An 18,413-nucleotide genomic window follows, 5' to 3' on the forward strand; every position below is an offset into this window, starting at 1 on the left:
CATAGATACAAACATACATACACACATACAGTACATACACACTACGCCCATGTTTTTGTATCAAACGTGTCACGGAACCGTACTTGGCGCAGTTTTCAAGATGGTGTCTAACCATTTAGGGTCCCATTTAGCATAAGTCTTGTAGTCTTTCAGGCTATGCACCTATAGGTGGCCAATTCCAGGTGTGCAGCGAGATTGGCGTCTGTTCTTAAGGCTATACATTACACGTCATCCCAAGACGCTGCTGCTGGAATGGAGAGACACAGATCCTGTCACTCGTGGAAACTATGAATTTCTGCAATCTGAAGTATCTACAACGGGCGTGCGATATACTGTGGGCAGCAGCAACGCTCAGGCTAGCTAATTTCTCCAGTGCTCACTTTAAAGCTATTTCCGATACGCTGTGGCGACAACTATACAACGACGCCAACGGCTTTTCGGCCGAACGAACTGTATAAGCTATGGCCTAACGCACAGAAGAATGTGGAGTTTGGTATCGGTGACTGGCCGTGTTAAGAACACGCGCAAAGAGCGGAGTACTGACACCCCAGCACAAGAAGAGGTGCGCATGCACTTTTCCTTCTCGCAGGCATTCGCACTATGCATAGTGCGAACACGAACACCCTCTCCTCCGCGCTGCATTAGCGGCTCCATTGCCAAGGTAGTGCGTGGTATAGAGGATTGAAAGCAATTTCTTCTCACCTTGCTTGGACGGAACAACCATAGATCACACCAGATCCTCTCTCCAGCTCGTTCAAATAACATAAATTGGTGCAGCTCTTCCGCAAATACTTTTTTTAGTTCTGAAAAAAAAAAAAAAAAAAAAAGATGCTGACTTTAGCTCTGATGCCACAGTGATGAACGTCTCAACAATCTGTAAGAATAGTGGAAATTTCCGGAGTAGTCAATCCACCTGTCGAAAAAAGGGCCATGTGCAGGGGATGCAGACACTGGCCCTGATCAGGCGAATTGTTTTCAAGTCCGGTAACGCTCACCCCCAATTCGCACATTTTGTGAACGTGGATCTACAACAGTGCCTCATTTACCATGAGCCATTTCAGCATATAAAGATCACTCAGTGAGATAGGACTCCAGCACTCCAAAGATTCTGGCGCAATGTATTCATGCTCACTTATGCCATACCATTCCTTCCTGCATAACTTTATCCACCTGAACAACATGAACCCTATACTGATCTTCGTCGACCAAACCCATCTTATCGGCATCGTCTCTTCGCAAATGAATCATTGAACATGATACACACGTAGATGCTACCATCCAGGGCTGTGAGATACGACAGCAGTTTACTGTCCATATAATCCTACACTTGGATGTCTACGTTTTAATTCGCGTAACCTCAATTTTCCTTCTGCACTTAGCGGGTTGCTGTCCAAGATGCGTTCGCTTTGTATTGGCCACTACCTTGCTTCCTACAGCAGACACTGTCCGTACAGCTGCCCACCAAGCAGCAAGTCTACTCCAATGCGTCAATACATACGTTGTGTTAAAGCTTGAATCCCGCCGGCCATTTGAGCCATGTGCCTTGAATTGGGCCCTACCCTACGCCATTGACGATTGTGTACTCCTCCATCAAGAAAGAACACCTCCATTGTCCTCGTCCATATATTTGTGGTAACCCTTTCCCGTGCTCATGGCCGTGTAGACGAGGCTGAGGCTTCTAGATTTCACGCCGTGCTTGCCCTCATCCCTGCCGGAATTCTTCATTGGCCTCGACACATCAGGCGACAGCCGAACAACTCGTCTTCATAAATTGCATGCATGCAGGGGCCGCATGCATGCAAGCAGAAAAGCAGTCCTTGGGCACACTACGCCTATGTTTTTGTATCAAATGTGTCACGAAACCGTACTTGGTGCAATTTTCAAGATGGTGTCTAACCATTTAGGACTAAGTTTCAGGCTATGCACCTATAGGTGGCCAATTCCAGGTGTGCAGCGAGATTGGCGTCTGTTCTTAAGGTAAAGCTTGTACGTCGACGTAAATTTCCCCTTAACTCCATATCATGCCCTGACGCACAAACTTCATGACAAATTGAAATGGAGAAGAGAAACCTCAATCAAAAAGAAAATAGCAGCGTAGTGAAGACGACATCATTAGTAGAAGCACTTTTATTTCAGGCTTCGACGTGCACCAACATCAATTATCTCGACCAGAAATTTCTTTAGAGTAAGCGACGCAGTTTGTTGCATCCAGAAACTCTCGCATACATCGGCTCATTAGAGTACAAAGTGAAATGGGTTAAGGTGAAAATTTCATATGCTTTTGCAGCTTGGCTGCGCCTAGCTTCCTGTGGCACCCACGTGACGAAAGCATTGCGGACACAAATGATGCGTGCTGCCTCTGCATTCAGGGAAATGTAGCTATGATGGGCCAACCTATAATCCCGACTTCAAAGGTGAAGACAAAATAATTGGTACACAAGAAAAAAAAAAGCAAAACTGGCAGCATTGTGTCGCCTCCTGGAGGGCGGCATCATACTCAGCGGTGAAGGTGCCGATTGGGCCGGGGAAGTTCCGAAGAAACCGGTCATGCGGACTCTTGTCCGTGTTAAGACTGCAAAATAATCAACATTCGAGAGGCTCTGCGCTTCCAAATATTAATGAAAAACATCTCTGCCTTTGATACACTGCTTAGTCACGAAATTATTTCTTTCCGCTTTTTGCCCTTTGTTCTCGAAGCATGCAAAGACAGGCAGGTCTCTTCTGGTACAATTTGAAGCGCAGAGATGCAGTCTGGCAGGCAAGAGAAGTTTGCGCCTGCACTGCTGCCTTGTGGGGAAGAATCAAAGGTGACGAAGGCCGGCAAACGCAGGCCATATGCAGAGGCAGGACGCAGGTCGTTTCTCCCTCCTTGATAATCGCAGATATTTTTAGACCTTTCCCAGTAAGATATTTTGGGATTATGGTATGGTATGCAGATATATCGACCTTGTGGCGACAGTAGAACAAGAAAAGCGTCACAGTCGACTAGTAGTTGCTGTCTTTTTAGATATAAAGGGGGCCTATGACATCTGCATCTAGGCTTCTGGTTCGACGCGCCCACAACTACGCGAGAGATTGCAACAAGCTATGTCATCGACATCGATATACCTACGGCGTGAAGGTTTATTTTTAGCGGCAGAAAAGTGACTATCTTGGTCGAAACATATTACTATGGTGAAGAAAAGGCTAATTAATTTTTGCCATGTACTTAGTTTCATAGCTGGCATCAAATGGGGACCAACTGAGCGCTCCTTAATACGGCTTTACGAAACAGCTTTACCTTTTTCAAGAGCGGATACGACATGCCTTCTTACTGAAGAAGGCTACAGCAGCTTACTGCTGTAGCATTCGTCTAAAAAGGCTCGATCGAACATTGAAATTTTTGTTCCGCGTGTTCTGTGTCATCAGGCATGCTTGCGACATAGACTTCGTTAAAACGTAGCTTTCACGCGCAAGTACTTGCATTTAATTGGACAGGTGGACTCGCCGGAATGTTCAACTTGTGGCATCCCAGAGACTGGACCATATATTGGTGTGTCCAGTGTATGCGGGCGAAAGAAGTGTGCTGCCGCTTCCTTGAAGCGTTTGCACAAGAGGCCTTTGTCGGAGAAACTGCTGCTGGGCACTTGGCAGGACAAGGGTAAGGGTGTCCAGGCAGTGCGTGCTCTTTGCCGTTTTTTGTGCGCCAGCGGGCTTGATTCGTGCTTGTGAGGCAAGCTACTGTGCCTGTATATATATTTCATATGCCTTCTCCCACATAGTCACCCATCATGATCTTTCTTCTCCCCTTCCCCTTCCTCAGTGCAGAGTAGCAGGCCAGATTTTAATTATTTCGGTCAACCTATCTGCTTTTCCTTTAAATAAATCCATCTATCTACCTGCATATATCTTCAAAGCGAAGGATTAGTGGTCCGATAGCATGAGGTTTGTTGCTGAATAGTGTTCTGGATGGTGCTGTTTTAACGACAGTGTAACAGAGGTGTTTCAGGAGGGACCAGCCACAGACAATGCATCCATAATCTAAACAGGAGTGCACTACAGAGCGGTATATATGAAAAAAGGCAAGTCCCATCAGAGCCGCAGCGTTTTCTTGAGAGTCCTTTTTCTTGAGAGGCCTTTTTCTTTAGCTGGTTTATGTGTGGCAAGAATGTAAGCTTTCTGGCAAATGTTATATTAAGAAATTTGTGCTCTAGTTTTACTGGCAGTTCAGCTTTATTTAGGTATAAATTTCTCTTAGTGAAAAAAGAACAGCTACTGTTGCAATGCCTTTACACATCATTAACAATAACCAAGAGCCTAATAAGCACAGCAATGCCAGCAAACAAAACTGCCACTGTGGTACCAAGGTTTATATGTGTGTGAGGGCTTTTAAGGCTCTTTGTATTTGCGTAGGAAAGTAAAACAGGCTGAATTACACGGCTGCTACTCTGTGAAACTGCCATCATACCGTTCATTGCACTGTGCACAATATGTTCGTGAACCCATGAACTGTGAGGCTCACACTCTCTGGTTCCCAAACCACTTTCTTATGTTCACTGCAAGGCTTGGCAGCTCATTTGCTAGTCATTGCACAAAATGAATTAAGCTGCCCGCTTAGATTGTAGCCATTCTGTTATAACCTTATCCTGCAATGCTACAGTAACAGTTTGCATAGGTGCAAAGCAGAGCAGCGAATCTGAATGCAAACAGCAAATCCAATTCAAGCCGAAAAGGAATTCAGATTAAGTTACATGTGACCTCGGTGTCAACAAGTCATGAAACATGTTTCATCCATGCTTAGCATTATAGCATATAGCATTATAATGCATTAGCATTATAGAACCAATAACCATGTGATAAAGACATCAGATTTTGATGGCATCGGAAATATCTGAATTGGTGCACCTTAGCAAAGAAATGCGCTGAATAGCTACTCAATACAAATAAAACTGAGTTGGCATGTAGTCTGGTGAGAGTAGCACTGTAGAAGCAACAACAAGTACGAGCATCATGTCAGTATAAAGCCAGTATAAAGTATAAAGTTATGCACGAAGAAAGCAGATTGTAATTACAATAATTTCCTAAATTTTTTCTCTAAACCATTATGTTTTTATGCTAAACATGCCTTAGGTACACTAAAGGGTCCATATCATGAGGCACAGTTGCATACTGTACATTTTTGCCCACATTTTTTTTTTTTTTAAGATAAAGCGTTTAGCCCATCACACACAGTTGTGTTCAGTCGACCGATTCATCGCACAGATACTTATTGTAGACATAGGTGCAGATATCTAGCAGGAATTAAAAAAACGGGAAGGTACTCTGGAAGTGACAGCTGCCGTGAAAGTTACACAGTACCGTCGAGCACCCATATCAGCACAAAGCGCTAACCGCAGAATAGTGGCAAGTAGCCCGAAAGCCGTCAGCTAAGGTCGTTTTGTGCACAATGTCGTTTTCGAAGGGCTCGGCGCACGCACGGCATTTTTCAAGCACAGCACACATATGAACCGCGATCAACACGTGATCGACACGTCGCGGAAACAACGTCGTTTGCTCGTTTCTGTTGCGGTCACTGCGATCAGCGGAACGGGTGCCAGACTAGCGGTCACCAAGTTAATTTCAGCATCAGGAAAACACAGTGTGTGACGAAATTTGCAAACATGCACAGTTCTTGCTAGGAGGCAGTCGCTCAAATCGTAAACACTTTCGCAACACATGCACGGGCACTTTTCGATGCGCTGAGGAGCCGATTCGTGCGCATGAAAATCACCGTGAACTACTGTTACTGGCCGTCGGACGTGAAGATCCTCGCGGGTATTAGAAATTCTTGCGATAATCACAAACATCGCGAAACAGGTGCCACGTATACGTACTACGTATGTACATTTCATCGGTTGGAAGATCGCTCTTCAGCTCAGCGCAAACAGTAGCGCAGATGATCCAACTTAAGGGGAAATTTTCACAGTCGATAGGAACACCAGTATTAGCCATGCGCGCTAAGTATTACTGGTTTTTGCGGCAAAGCAACAACCACACTCCGCTTGTCATTTCGCTTCGCACCGCTGGCGGCCATATTGCCCCGGCGGCGGCGTGATCGAGGAGAGGAGCCGGAGACATCGCCTGCAATCCGGTCGCCTTGCGGATCAGCACGTGCGGGCGAAATTGCGGACGGACGACGGATCACGCCAAAAAGCAACCTTACAGAGGCCTTTACGTTCTGTCTGCATTTGAATAAAGGGCCGTCGCTCGTCTCTGGTTCACGTCCTTTATTAACACGACTTCCTCTTTGGAATACGAAGACTCAGGCATAGCCTCCTGGAGCAGCAGCTCTACCCTTTCCACTTGTGCCAAACCAAATTAGGGGGACCTATAAGACGCCAAGCACCTTTAACACTGCCTCTTAATTCCGCGATTACTCTGACTCTTTTCGTGAACTTGGCCGCGCGTCGCGCGGCTCGGCATTGAGGCGGCGGAGCGGTCACGCAGCTGCAGCACAAGCCGCTCCCTCTCCGTCTCGCCGCGAATTTGAAAGAGAAGGTGGCGACACCCGCATTAAGGCCGTTTCACATGGTGCGACGCGCACGAAAAATTTCGGCCCAGTCGCAGTGTCGTTGCGGCGCAAATCGCAACTGCCCTTGCGGCACCAGCGATTTCTGTCGATGCGGCACGAGCGGCGGCACCATCATATTTTACGAACAATACAGGTAGAACACGCGTAAGATTAAATGTTGTATTTAATTTATATTTTTTATCAAAATATAAAACACTTTATGCAAAATAGACATTTTTAACTTTTTCGTTTTGTACGCAACTACGTACAACAGTCACATCAGGCTGAATTCCATAGGCTGGCGGCTGTCTCGTTCGCAACGATCGCTGCGACAGGAGCGGCGTGCGACCAACATGTTGGAAGTCTGCCGCAGCCGCTCTGCGACGGAAGTGGCGGGCCGTTCTGTCGCTGTGCGGCTGAAATCGCACTCTGCTGCGGCGAGAATCGCATCATGTGAAACGGCCTTTACGCGACTGTTGTGGCTGTGGGAAGAAGGAAAAGAAAATACACGGGCCTGCTACTGGCTCCCCCTTCCCTCCCAACCTTCCCCTACCCCATTCCCCTGGGCACCAAGAGTGCCGCCGCTAGCTCAGGCTGGCATACGTCGTGCCCAGTACCCCATCCCCCCTCATCATAGTAACCACCACCACCACCTAGCAGAGCCACCTCCGCTGCCTTATGCAGACAGAAGAGTAATAGAGAAGAAAGAAAAGGAAGAGGGAGAGAAAGACGCGCGCCGCAACAACAGCCGTTGTCCACCACCGAAGCGGTGGCGAATGCAAAATTCGGTGGCAAGCTAACCCCCCCATACTGATATTGCAGCTACACGGCGCAAGAACATATATAAGCACAAAGAATGAGGAAACGTGCCAAGCGTGATCATGCAAAACGAAGCATAACAAAGTGCAAAATGCATGAAAAATATAGCAGGGATAAGCAGTGCTACGCACCTACTTCGCTTTTGATTTAACTATGCAAATCGGCTGTAATTTTCTTTAAAGTTGATTTTTGGAAATGCTCAGTGAACACATGCACTTGTCAGAGGTGCCTGTGAATACGCAAGTGTGAAAAAAATTACGAGGGACTTTAGCGACTAAAAGTGAAAGGCGAAAGCCTGAGAAGTTCCCCAGACGGCCACTGACGTCCGACGGACAACCGAACTCGGCCGCAACTCGGCGGCCGATTTCGGACGTCCGCCGGAATTCCGGCGTACGTACGAAAGCGGATGGTCGAATCCGTTCGCCCAGCGGACAGCCGCCGTACGTCCGCCACTGGATTTGCTTTTACACAGCTATGATATAGTTTGTAGTCGTCGTGCTCGTCTGAACTGCGTATAAATCAGTAATGCCGTCAAGTCTGCATTATATGATGCCAGAGCGAATCGATGCGATAGAAAGCGTTTCCATTAAACAGTTCTTTTTATTTTCCGCATGTTTCATCGTTGAATTCTTCCATCCAAAATTTTTGATTAAAAGTTAAATGACCATTAAACATGTTTCTATCATGATGCTTCGGTGAAATTTTAATCAGTGGCTGAATAGACGCAGCAAGCAGCAAGCTCAGAAAGAACGAAACCGAACCTATCCTCAAAAAAATCTGAAATGAGCCAATCCAATCCACCTTGGCTTCACGTTTCCGTGTACTGCATTTTCTGCGCAGTTACAAATACCTACGGCTGTAATGCACTGCTAGCATTGTTTTTGCTGTGGCTTGGTGCGGCTGGCACACTTTGTTCACCCGCTGATTCCAAATATTTCACCGAACTTTTGTTTCTTTAGTTGAACTTTTCGATGCACCGATAGTGGTGAGCTTTTGCGTAAGGAAACAGCTCTGTACAGCAGCCGAACGGTCGAGTGTTTTAGGCGAGACTGACAGGATGGCTCCGCGCCGACTAACTAAAGTGCAGCCTCAAGTCTGAGGGCCATCTTTTCGGCATTACTGGACGCTGCGCCAGTAAGCAGCGCAACTTCTCTGTCTCTGATAAAGGAGTGCCTGCCCGAGCTTTAAAGGAGTTAATTTGTTAACCATGCGCAACGTACTGAGTTGTAAAAACTATACGAGAAAACTTTTGCACTCCTCGAGCCTATCGTGCAACATGCCTACACTTGTGAAAACGTCTTTTTTTTTTTTTCTTTTTTTTTTTTTTTTTTTTTTTAATGGACAGCCGCTGATCTTTCTCTCTCGAGCTTTACGGCAACTACAGTTTCTAGAAGGAACGGCTGTAGCTACTAAATAACTAAAGGTTTAGTACTCTCCTTCAGCTTTGACAAACCAGGACAGCACCTTGCGCATGTTGGTTATGCATGTGGGACCGAACCGCGCAGAACAACCGGACAAGGAGATGAGAGAAAAAAAAAAAAGTCAGCACTTGTCTTTTTCTTGACCCGTTGTTCTGCGTTGTTCTGGCACGAATTTGACATACCGCCGCCGCGATACAGTTGGGCTGCGAGCTCTGGTGCCTGCAACGCCTTCTTTTATGCAAAACAGGCGTACTGGGAGGCCATGCAAGCCGCGGGCTCAAAAAAAAAAAAAAAAAAAAAAAAAAAAAAAAAAAAAGAGTTGAGCAAAAGTGAGATGAAAACAAAATTGTTGTTGCTTTGACCTTACAGATATTCAAAGGCTCCTCAGAACTTCACTGCATTATTGACTGCGAGATAATGCCAAAGCTGCACTAGAGCCATGCAGCACCTTATAGTGCATGATACTGAGCTTATGTGTCGCACTGAAAGCTCTTACCATGTTCTTAGATTATCATATTAAAGTAGCTTTAAACCCATGCTTGTTAATACAGTGATAGCCATAAATTGAATCTAGGGCATCATGCTCACATACAAGGCTTCTGATAACCGCTGGTCACATGATGTGGGCTATAGCAGAAACCTGTACGTGGTCATCTTACAAGCATTTGTGCAATTGATGCTTTTAATGTGTTGTAAAAGATTTTGTGTTCTGTTTCTGTATGGGAATGCTTTCCTTATTGAAGGCTAACATTTGGCTTGCTACAGCAAAACCTCTACCTAGTCATCCTAAAAACAGCACCGCAGTTGGTGCTTTTAATGTATTGTAAAAGTATTTGTGTTCTGCTTCTGTATGGCAATGCTTTTCTCGTTGAAGACTAGCATGAGGCTTCCAAAAATTTTTCAGATGCCATTTGCTGTAGCCGATTTCGTAGGCCAACAGGAAGCAGCACTTTGAACATGGAAAACTGTCATCCACGGGGGAAAAACAGCAACATCCCTTTGCATTCTCATTTCTTTGGTATGGCTAAAAGTGAGTATTGTATCATTATCTATATTATTAATATTGAATCATGATTGTCAGTGTTGAAGTTGTTTGAGCGTGATGATTTTAAACACACAGGACATCCCTTCGACATTAAGGTTTTAGCTTGTTTACATGTAGGATGTAGAACTGGTTTCAACAAACTTTATGCAGCAAATTCTTTTTACATTGTCCACCATGTTACTTTTTGTCATTGGACACAGTCGTCCACTCTTAGCTTGAATGGGAATGTGTGGCATGCAGTTTGCAAAATAGCAATGCATCCGTCACAGCCATGCATCAAGGCTAAGTGGCTTGTGCATAGAGGGACCAGCCACTCCAGCTTCACGTCATCTGCCTCTTTGCTCTGGTGTGCAGACGTGCATTGAGGCAAAGTGGTTTATTTGTAGAGAAACCAGGAGCTTCTTTGTCACATCTGGCTGTTTGTTACGGTGTGCAGATGCGCATTGAGGCAAAATGGCTGATGTGTAGAGGGACCAGGAGCTGCTGCTTAACGTCCTTCGCCTCTTTACTACAGTGCACAGCCGTGCATTGATGCTAAGTGGCTTGTGCATGTAGGGCCCAGGAGCTGTAGCTTCACGTCTGCCTCTTCGCTCAGGTACGCAGGTGCGTATTGAGGCAAAATGGCTTATGCATAGAGGGACCAGGAGCAGCTGTGTGGCGTAGTGTGTATATTTGCTATGGTGCGTATCGAAGTACAATGGGGGGCTCATGTGTAAAGGTACCATGAGCTGCTGCGTCATGTCGTCTGCCTCTTTACTATGGTGCGCAGGCATGCATCAAGGCAAAGTGGCTTATGCATAGAAGGACCAGGAGCTGTTGCTTCACATCTGCTATGATGCGCAGCTGCGTATTGTGGGTGGTGGTGGAAAACATTGCCATCAGATACAAATACAGGAGGTTACTAGCTGACCCTGAGGGGGCCTGTCCTGACAAAAACAAGGGGTCCCTAGTTTGGGACCCCAGTGGTGGTAGAGGGACTAGAGGCTGGTGCTTCACGCTGTCTGCCTCTTTGCTACGGTGTGCAGCTGCGATGGATGCAGTGGCATCTCAAAAAGTGGATGCCACGCACTCGCATGTTCAACCTGAGTGGACGACTGTGTACCTGCTATAGCTTTGTTATTCATAGAATAAACCTAGGCCAAGTTGGATAAATTATAGCTCACCTCATATGTGGTCAGCAAAGAAAAGCCACTTCAGAAAATTTGATGCATTTACTGTCATAGGGTTCTTATTCGTATACATGCTACTGACAAGTCAGATTCTTCACCCTCAGAAATGCCAGAAAAATAACCAAGGGTGCGTCTGCAATAGTCAAGCTTGCTCTTTCTCTGCAGACTTGAGTCAGATGTGTGTTCCATTGCTGTGGGTGGGACAGGCGTGAATCTTTGATTTTAAGCTTGCAACAAGTATGTTATTGTAGTTTAAAGGCAAAACGGTACTAATAATCGTAGCCCCCCGTGGCCTTTATCCCCTTTTAATAGTGTTGCTAGACACTGAATTACTAGTTTACTCTGCACTGTTTCTGTCTAGTTAATGTGCGGAGATGTACATATATTTATATGACTTGGAGTTGTCGACTTTGTACTTAGAAACATTGTAGTGTTATCTGATGTGTTGCTTTCATTTCTTTAATGATTTCTGTAAGGGATCGGTGGGTATGCTAGGCACCATTATTAGTCTGCTCTTTTTGGGTCACCTGTTCAATGCCCAGCTGCGGCCGTCTCCCACTTGTCCTCGGACAGGAGGCGGAGAGACGCGCACAGATAGGCAGCTACAGCAGCTACAGTGCTTAACGGAAACGTAGGCAGAGAGGGAAAGAAGTCCCCTCTTCCGAGGACTTTGCTGTCGCACTCGAAGACGCGGGGACAGGCAGTTTGTTCTCGTTGCTGTGTCATGTAGGGGGCACATTTTTATTTAAGGAGCTTTACGAACAGTATACAACTAAGGGGTCCTTAGTACTAAGCGTACTAAGGGATCCTTAGTACGCTGACTGGACCCATCACCCGGAGGCAGCACAGCTTTGAAACGAGCACCTCTTTTGGAAGAACTGCTTATCGTTCAAAGAAAAAACACTGTCAGGTTGAAGGGTGTAAGTCCCTCTTCCTTGTTGGGGAGCCCATAAAAGTGACAATTATTCAGTGCAGGCGCGCTGAGTGGGGTCTCGTTGAGGATTCCAACCCTGGATGTTAACAATGGTGGGAGATAGCGGCGTTGAAAAAGGGCAAGTGTGTAACAGTGACGGTATGATGTGGGTTGGCTCTTCTGATGTGGTCCGCAATGGTGCTGACTCGGACGCCAATAATTGCAATAATTGCACTGTAAAAGGAGCCGCCAAGGATGCAAGCTTTGGGCAATGGTTGCGCACGTGGGACACCGTTTTGATGGGTTCTAATTATTTATTTTCTTTTTTTTTTTTTCCTAGGGGAGAGAGTTTGGCATGTGACCTAGTGAGCCAATCATTTCAAGGTCCATTCTCTAAATTCCGTTTGTTGTGAAACGAATTTGTTGTCCCTTTTGCATTGCTTGTATTAGGGAGAGGGTGAAGAACTTATGAAAGTGGAAAGACATGCCAAAATGTTTGTTAGCCAGTCATGTGTGAGTTCGTTGTCATCGGGGAGAAGAAATGTGGGCGGAGTCCCGAAGTTAATGAAACGGCCCCGCGGCCTGGAGAACTCGTTCTGAGCTAGATTTTGATCTCTTTACTCTTCGGCATAGATCATGGTCATTGTTTCACCTGTTGTAAATACGTACATTCATGTATAAAATTTTCAGTTCATCTTCCTCTCCGTGTGCAAGTTGTTGTGGCCAGATGCAGTAAATTCACTATTTTCATTTCTATATAATGTGCCTTTCTGAAGATGGTGAGCTCTTTTGTTCAATCCTGTAAGAAAGCTGCAAAGCGCTCCCAAATCTTCCACAAAACTGTGTGATATCTTTAATACTAACTGCGGCTTGGTGTCACTCAAAACATGTAATTGAGGTAGATTTCTTCCCCCCCCCCCCCCTCTTTTTGTTCGTTCAAATGAGGATCAGCGGACACTAACTCTTGCTTTTGTAATGCCCTAGGCCCCGCCTTAAGGTAGTACTTTAATGTCGATGCCATTTTTATAGCTATGGCTGTCCAACAGCACTAATGTCTTTTATACACTTCTTTTACTAATCTCTTACCCAAGTGGTGGCTTATACTGCGGGGGCGAAAGTCTGGACAGTATGTCTGTAGATTTTGGACTAGAATCGCGATGTAAACGAATTGTGACCTTATTTCTCTTGCACACATGAAAGAACTAACGTTCAACTTTCACATCGACAAGTATGGTCCCTGGTCGATGTGAAAGTTATGTGCTTTGATTGCAGTTTGTGTAATCCACACACTTGTCCCCGATATTACATAGGGGCAAATTAGGCGCCTTTACAGGGGCAGTTTCTTTGGCGCCCACTACCTTCCCCATAAAAAAGCTAGAGTGTTTCTTGTGAACAGCTGGCTGCATTTATAAATACCATTATTTTTTTGTAATTTGTTGTGCGTAGTTGAGAAATCCATGACATACATCCATGCTGCATGCTGCCGGTAATACATCAGGAGCTTGTGGTTATCAGCTTTTTGTGTTTTGTGTAACTACAAGCCTTGCTATTGTAATGTCACATATAGCGCTGTGGGTAAACAAATAACTTTACTTTTAACTCTTGTAGAAGCATGAACACTGCGCAATCACTGCGGCGGACTATGCTTCCACATTGGGTTTTAGCCACATGTCAAATGTCTATCTTTATTCTGCTGCAGCAGCTTGCATGTTATCAGATAAGTTAATTCGTCGCAGCTGCTCTAAGGAGACGCTTTCTAGACGCTTGTAGCCTAGATGTTGATGTCGATATACCCCCGACACGCCCAGGGAATGTCTTCAGTAGAGGGTACATGGAAACCAGCGAAATGTGCAGTTTACAGAACAAAAAGGTAACAATTTTAAATGATGTTATTATTGATCACTTCTTTTCAGAGCAGGAACAATGACTTTAGAAATCTGCCTGTTAAACCGCTCAAAATGCAGGTTTCTGCCGCCAATGCGTACCTGTGTAATACTGCAATGCTCTGGCTGTGCTTTATGTTCATATACAGCATCCTTTATGCTTAATTTCTCTGCATGTGCACTCCATGTCTTGGGCATTGCTGAGGGCGCATAGCAGCAAGCATAACATGCCATGTTTGTTCAGAGTGGCATGTTCAAAGAGACGACATAAAAACATTAAAATACTGAATGCCAGGTTCTGGTCAAACTACGTTTGTATCTTTTGTTATTCTGCATGGGTTTTGCTGCAGTTATATGACCTTTCTATATAGTATGTGACAGTTCTGAATGGAGATGCATGCGTACAGTGCCATCTGGAAAAAGCAATTGAGAGAAACTGGCAGTTGCCCTTGGAGATGTGTAATCAAAGTTCAGCACAGATAACTTGAATTTCATTTTCCCTTCTATTGCAGGAGGAGCCCAGCCTGCTCTTTCCATCTTAGGCCTGAAAGACTAGCAACAGCTGATCAAGCAAATGCACAGGATAGTAACTGCTCCTGGAATCCCGGCCTGCGGAGGCTGCCCACACAGAACTCGATCATCTCGCTAATTCCGAAATATTAGGTTTCAATAAATACCTTTTCCTCCACCACCTCCCCAAGGGAAGAGCTGTCACGGCCAAGGATAATTAAAAAAATTATTCAAGTAGATTCTTAATACTCCAGTCGGCCTGCATTTTACCATGCCATTCCTTAACATCGATATTTTTTTAGTGTAGACTATTTATGCATGCAGTTTTTTCAATAAAGGCAAAAAAAATGCTTTTTTTACAACCTCGCATGCTGGTATGCCTATGCACTTAGCATGTTTTCAGGAATGGTGCATTTGTGTAAAGCTCAGCTAGCATATGTGCCTCTTTGATGGAAGTTTTAATTGCACACTACTGTTCAGTGCTTTGTGTGTGAAAGTAAAGTAGACAACAGGAAACTTGAACCTGTTGCATATTCTATTGTCTGCTTTACTCTCACGACAAAGGCATTGAGCACTAGTATGTGACTGAAATTTCCATGGCACATGCTTGCTGAGCTTTACACAAATGTTATTGGCAAGTTTTTACACGAATAGCGGGCCCTGCAAGCATGTTCCGGGAAACGTCCGAATGTCCGCCTCCGGCTGCCCGTCGGACGTCCGTGGGACGCGATCCGGATCCACGAACGATAGTCCGACGGACGTCCGCTGTACGTATATCGAACATAACCGGACTTCCGTCGGATGTCCGAAGGTCCGAGAACGGACGTCCGTCGGACGTCTATGGCCGTCTGGGTTCCTGCTATGCAATCGCGACAGGAGCGATGACGTACATTATCGAGCCCAGCTCGAACGCCTAGGTAGAGCACTGTAGCCTAGGGATCAAGAGCGCGAGGAATTGCGGAGCCATCCGCTGGCCTTTCCTGCCTTACCGTCATTACATGTGCGCCTCTGGCGCGCGGCGCGGAGTCTTGGCCTCCGGCCCAGGCGCATCGCGGCTCTAGCGATTCGGCTGGCCTGGGAGGGTGGCTGGTAGCGCGCGCAATTCATCGCTTCTTGTGCTAAGGCCTCGAGGTTTCCAAAACCACGTCCCCGCAAATACGGCTTGAAGCGCGGATGGCATGCATTACCTGATCACGCGCGCGACCTATAGCTGTTCAAGATCGGTTGCCGTGGGATCTGCCCTCTTGTAGAGCTCCAGCATTGCGCGTATACATACTCGAGAAAGCTCTTCTCTGCGCAGCTTCTCAAGCATCCGGCGCTCGTAATCGGGCGGCAAGAACTCGGCGCAGAAGCGATCTGCGAGGTCAGCCATCGACTGGAAGGCCGGCTGGCAACGCCTCCATCGTGCCGCGCTCTCAACAAGTGCTACGGGAATTACCTGCGTCAGCACCACGTCGTCTGGGGAACCCAGTGCCATCTGATAATCCTCGAGTTCTTGTAAGAGCTCGTGGACTGACTTCACGTCCGTGTAGCCGGAAAAGGAGGGAACCTTAACATTTATCCGCGGACGCAAGACTATCCTCAGCTGCAGCTTGGTTGGCGCTAGCCACCGAATCGAGCTGACGAGTGAACACTGACAACACTGCGGTCATGTGTAGCACAAAAACGGCTGCGTCGGGAACCTGCGCGGTCTCTGCCGCGTCCCTTTTCTCACTCCCGGACGCACCGGCATCTGAAGGGGCGACCCTATCTGCCAAGCCTTTCCTCGGAGGCATGCGATTTTCGCCTGCAACAACTGCGAATTCCGTCGGTCAAGCCGCAGACTGCTTGCGACGGGTTTCCAACTTGTTGGAATTCGATCGCAGCGTCGGTGTGATCGGTATGCGACTGACCGTGGACTGACCAATGGGGAGCATATCCTGACGGCGCGTCATGAGCGCGTCACTTGCCGTCACGTGCTACCACCGGAAGTGAAGTATCGCAAGCAGCGCAGCAACGTAGTTGTTTAATAATGCAAACTCATTTATTCCAATAACAGCATACGAAATATTTTGTCGTCACTAAAAACGCGGATAAACTAGCAATATCGATACACGTTTTGCTGTGTTAATGACGCATTAAACAAATGGTTGGCTGTACATGCATCAAGCAACCCTGCGTGTCAGCCCGACCGAATTCGCTGTGAACGCGTTGTATATATGTGAAAGCAGTGACCGAAAATCGCACTGCGGCGTCACCGACTAGACCGATTATTTTCGGTCCAGTCGCAGCATGTGAAACGGGCCTCGCTCAAACTGTGGTTAACCGAAAGAAGCAGAACTGCGCGAGCGCAAATACTAATCCGCGTTAGCAGGCCGGTCGCAAAGACTAATCGCGGCGACAACCACGTCTTTGTACAACATATGCACAAAAAAAAAATTAAAACACAATTCCGCCCGACACTAAAAAACGCAAACATAACCCAAAACAAAATTGAAACACTAATACTACACCAAGGAGGTTATATAAATATAACCTTGTACTACACGCTAACCCTAAACAAACACACGCTAACCCTAAATTCAAAATGGCGTCGCACCTATTACACAAAGGACCGGCCCGTCTTGAGCCTTGCCGTGCGCTCCCACGTCGGCAGAGAAGTCGTGCACATAGGTGCTAATTCCAAACGCGCACTGACCGAAAATAACACTGCGGCGTCACCGACTAGACCGATTATTTGCGGTCCAGTCGCAGCATATGAAACGGGCCTCACTCAAACTGTGGTTAACAGAAAGAAGCAGAACTGCGCGAGCGCAAATACTAATCCGCGTCAGCAGGCCGGTCGCAAAGACTAATCGCGGCGACAACCTTCACGTCTTTGTACAACATATGAACAAAAAAAATTAAAACACAATTCCGCCCGACACTAAAAAACACATTCATAACCCAAAACAAAATTAAAACAGTGTACAAACACCACTATACCACACGCTAACCCTAAATTCAAAATGGCGTCGCACCTATCACGCAAAGGACCGGCCCGTCCTGAGCCTTGCCGTGCGCTCCCACGTCGGCAGAGAAGTCGTGCACATGCATGCGTGCTAATTCCAAACGCGCACTGAGCGAAAATCGCACTGCGGTTTCACAGACTGGACCGATTATTTGCGGTCCAGTCGCAGCATGTGAAACGGGCAAAACGGGCCTCACTCAAACTGTGGTTAACCGAAAGAAGCAGAACTGCGCGAGCGCAAATACTAATCCGCGTCAGCAGGCCGGTCGCAAAGACTAATCGCGGCGACAACCTTCACGTCTTTGTACAACATATGCACAAAAAAAAATTAAAACACAATTCCGCCCGACACTAAAAAACACAAACATAACCCCAAACAAAATTAAAACACTGTACAAACATTGCTACTATACCACACGCTAACCCTAAACAAACACACGCTAACCCTAAATTCAAAATGGCGTCGCACCTATCACACAAAGGACCGGCCCGTCCTGAGCCTTGCCGTGCGCTCCCACGTCGGCAGAGAAATCGTGCACATGGGTGCTAGCCTTTCCTCCAGAAGTCTACTCTTTTCTAGCGTTCCTGCCTTCTGCAATCTCACACTTGAACTAGAGACGAACGCACGCCAAAGAACGCCAGGCGACCGCCGCCGCAGAAGCAGGACACACTTTGTCCACGACAGTATGAGCCATTAAAGGCTTTCCCCTTAAAAGTAATTATGGCTGAAAGAAACCTCCGTTCCCACTGAGCACAGAATATCTTGTAGCTGTCTTGATATTTCTATATTGGTCACATATATCTTGAGCTATCAAAGACATCTACAAGACGTCGCTTGGTGCTAGTCTAGAAGACATCATCGGCAAGATGTCTGGAATCTGTCTAGTGAAGAATTTTTATGTCTTCAGCTACGCAAGACAGTTATTAGCCGGCTTACACCAGATGTCTTCTAGAGTTCTGCTTCAGAAGTCTACCATACTTCCTAACAAGACGTTTCAGGGTCACATATGCGCCTATAGTGCAATATGTACACAATTTAACTGGACGACACTGTTCTGCATACTCTAAGTATAAACTGTCGAAGGTTTGTTCTAGCAATTTTTCAGCTTGCAAAATACTGTATCCAAAGTGCCTG

The 18,413-nt window shown here is 46.3% G+C and overlaps 1 protein-coding gene across 2 annotated transcripts in view; it reads right to left on the reverse strand.

Moving 5' to 3' along the window:
* Window positions 1-18,413, reverse strand: part of LOC146204650 (uncharacterized) — a 116,561-nt gene that overhangs the window by 17,709 nt on the left and 80,439 nt on the right. The gene's annotated exons all lie outside the window — the stretch shown is intronic.

The sequence above is a fragment of the Amblyomma maculatum genome, chromosome 1 (assembly GCF_055883805.1).
Source record: "Amblyomma maculatum isolate TAMU_Amacu chromosome 1, ASM5588380v1, whole genome shotgun sequence".
In the NCBI taxonomy this organism is placed as follows: Eukaryota; Metazoa; Arthropoda; class Arachnida; order Ixodida; family Ixodidae; genus Amblyomma; species Amblyomma maculatum.